Source organism: Vulpes lagopus, chromosome 3, assembly GCF_018345385.1.
Source record: "Vulpes lagopus strain Blue_001 chromosome 3, ASM1834538v1, whole genome shotgun sequence".
In the NCBI taxonomy this organism is placed as follows: Eukaryota; Metazoa; Chordata; class Mammalia; order Carnivora; family Canidae; genus Vulpes; species Vulpes lagopus.
The window spans coordinates 65,475,936-65,479,404 of record NC_054826.1 but is presented as its reverse complement, the minus strand read 5'-3'; the positions used below and the strand labels follow the sequence as shown (position 1 = coordinate 65,479,404).

General features: G+C 48.9%; 1 long non-coding RNA gene across 1 annotated transcript; it reads left to right on the top strand.

The window, feature by feature from the left end:
• The first annotated feature begins 789 nt into the window (after positions 1–789).
• Positions 790–3,207, top strand: LOC121486618. Its single transcript, XR_005986696.1, has 3 exons — positions 790–904; positions 1,204–1,319; positions 3,101–3,207. It is a non-coding gene; the product is annotated as an uncharacterized LOC121486618 (long non-coding RNA).
• The last annotated feature ends 262 nt before the right edge of the window (positions 3,208–3,469 follow it).

Here is a 3,469-nt window from a genome sequence, read left to right as displayed (position 1 = left end):
ACAGTCTATAGACAACATGACGCCAGGCAGCGTTGGAACCTGCAAGCCCCTGGTGAGAACTTCAGGGCCTCATTCTAGTGCCTGGAGGTCAGCCGCTGCCCAAATGGGACTGACGCCCTCCACCACTGGAGCTACGAGGAGGAGCAGGCTCAGGGTTAGAGAGGCTACAGAGTTCATATATATAGCATGTTCTATATCTTTTTTTTTTTAAAGATTTATTTATTTATTTATTCATGAGAGACACACAGAGAGAGGCAAGCAGAGACACGGGCAGAGGGAGAAGCAGGCTCCATGCAGGGAGCCCTACATGGGACTCGATCCCGGGTCTCCAGGATCAGGCCCTGGGCCGAAGGTGGCGCTAAACCACTGAGCCACCTGGGCTGCCCATGTTCTACATCTTTAATGCACTTCGCATACCACCAATCCTAACAAGTAGGTACTATCACTATTATGCCCATTTACAGATAAGCCCACAGGCACAGAAGCAGCTTGAACTGGGAGTAGAGAGATTTGCAGCCTCGAATCGTTTTGCCACTGACCCTTGTGTCTTCATCTTAGAACGCAGGCGGCGAGACTGAAGACATCAAGTGCCATTCTCAGAGGCTGAGCTCAGCTGCCACTTGCTGCTTGTTCCAGCCTCATCACTGCTTCCTGGGTTCAAGCCTAGGGTGGGGGTGGGGACAAGAGGCAGAATAGAGCCACCCTGCAGGTCACTGGGCAAATGCTTAACTGCTCTCTGGGGCAAGGCCAAGTCTGGAAAGAGAATGTTAAGAAGAAATTTCCATAGCCCTTCCCTCTGCCAGGGATTTTCCACTGTGCCTGGGCAGGCATGCCTCTCGGCTTCCCCCATGAGGGGATCTGGCAATCCATAGGTCTCACTGAGAGGCTCGGCCGGTGCTAGGAGGTGGGTAAGAGCTGATTCAGGTTCCTGCCCTAAGAAAGGGGCAAGTTTGTTGGGGAGGCACGACCACCCTGGAAAGATGAAGAGAGAGAGGGTGGGACCCAGGTTGGTGTAGAATGAGATGGTCAGTCTAGAAGAACCACAGACAGAGCCGAGGTGTGGTGGGGAGCCTGGAGAGCCATCAGGGGAAACCTCCCAGCACAGGCCTGGCTGGAGCAGCAAAGGAGGGAGGAGGCTCTCACAGGCAGACAGGGGAGATGAGCAGGGGAGTGATGTGGGCCTTACGATTGCCATGGACACAGGGACAGTGTTGGAGCCAGGAGGGAGCCGAGGCAAGAAATGGAAAATTTGGTGAAGCAGATGGCACAGTTCCAGAAGTAGACAGTCGCCGCCTGCGCTGGTGCTGCCGCCCTTGCGTGTAAGCTGTTCACCCTACAGGACACCCTCTCCTCAGTTCCACTGGATTGGCTCCTTGCCAGCCAGGTTTAGCTCAAACAGGCCCCATTCCCCAGGGAAGCCTTCCCAGGCCACTCCTGCAGAAGCAGCTGGAGGCCCTCTCCCTCAGCTCCATGTACCACCTGCCCTTAGCCAGCTTCTTTCAGGAGCAGCCTCCCTTCTAGGCAATGGGTTCCAGGAGAGCCCATGGCTTGCTCACTCCTTGGAAGCCCCAGAGTCAGGCCCCCTAGATATTGGTGAGTTTAGTTCAACTGCACTTGGAGTGTTATGATAAAAGGAAGCCTATAATGTTGCTCTTTCCCCCACTCCTGAGCACTACTATACACCAGGCACTGTGCTAAGTGCTTTACAAACATTTTCTCCTTTATTCCTCTGCACAGCTCTGAGGGAGGTGCTACTATTATCCCTGTCTTATAGGTGGGTGAGGAACTGAGACCCGGAGAGTCTGGTTAAGTTGCTCAAGGACACACAGAGCCAGGATTTGAACCCACGCATTTAACCTCCAGACTAGCACCGTCTGATAGAAATAGAATATGAGTCATATACATAACCAAAAAACTGTCTAGTAGCTACGTTACAAAAATAGTCAGGTGAAATCAATTTTAATAATATATTTTATTTAATACGATATACAAAAAACTACCATTTTGACATGTAATCAATGTAAAAAATATTAATGAGATATTTTTACATTTTTCTATTACTAAGCATTCAAAACCTAGTTTATACTTATGGTACTTGCAAAGTTTTCATCAGAAAATGACCTATATTTAAATTCCATAAAATTTGCCGTTGTAAAAGTAGATTTCACGCCCAAGGTGTTCCACACATATTTAAATGTTTTTCAATAACTACATTATCAATTTTTTCTAAAGATTTTATTTATTTATTCATGACACAGAGACAGAGAGAGAGAGAGAGGCAGAGACACAGGCAGAGGGAGAAGCAGGCTCCATGCAGGGAGCCCAATGTAGGACTCCATCCCGGGTCTCCAGAATCACAACCTGGCCCAAAGGTGGTGCTAAACTTCTGAGCCACCCCGGGCTGCCCTACATTATCAATTTTTAAAAACATTTTGTAAAAAAAAAAAAAAAAAAATTGTTTTTAAGTAAACTCCCATTGTGGGCTCAAACTTACAAACCTGAGATCAAGAGTCACATGCTCCACCAACTGAGGCAGCCAGGCATCCCCGCTACATTATCAATTTTAAAATTTAAATGTAATTTGATTAGAATTAAATAAAATTTAAAATTCGGTTTGTCAGCAGCACTAATCACATTTCAAGTGCTCAACAACCACAGGGGGCTAGTGGTTAGTTAGCACAGCTCTGGGCCTTACCCCTTGTGAAGGTAGGATAGGTAAGGGAGGCCCAGTGGGAGGGATGCAGAGCCAACTGGGGAAAAGCGGTGGGTGGGAAAGAGGGGGACAGCTGCCATGGCGGGCTTGGGCCCATATAAAATGAGGAGGGATGACTTGGTGGCCATGACTGCCACCAAGCATCATAGACCTGGCCCACTCATAAGGGGAGCACCTGCTATGGGTGTTCTATAGGTCTGGGCTTCACCCCATCGAGGAAGTGGTGGCCGTCAGATTCCCGGGTTGAGCAAATGCTGGCTCCTCTCAGAGCTTCTATCCCCTCAGAACCACCAGAAAAGGATCCTGGAGGTGCATGAGGCAGGATCTAAGCAGGCTCAAGCCTGGCAGGTGGAATGACCCCCATCTTCCCTCTCTACCCGTGAACAGGTGGCGTGGGAGTCAGGTGTGTGTGGCCTTGGTTAAACAACTCAGACATCTAGTATACCTCGGTTCCAATCCCACTTCAGCAAATCCCTTGCTGTGTGACCTCAGACAAGACGAGTCCCCTCTCTGAGTTTCAATTTTCTCATCTGGAAAATAAAAACCAACAATGGAATGTTGTGAGACTCTAACGATGTCTACAGAGTACCTAGCTCATAGTAAACGATCAATTAACATTAGCTATTCTTCCTAGATAATAGCCTTTTCCTGGGACAGACAGGGAGAACATGGGTGATCACTGGAAAGGAGACATCCGGAGTGGGCTGTAAAAGGAGGACGTTAATCCCGGGTGGATGAGGGTTTCCTCCTCAGGGC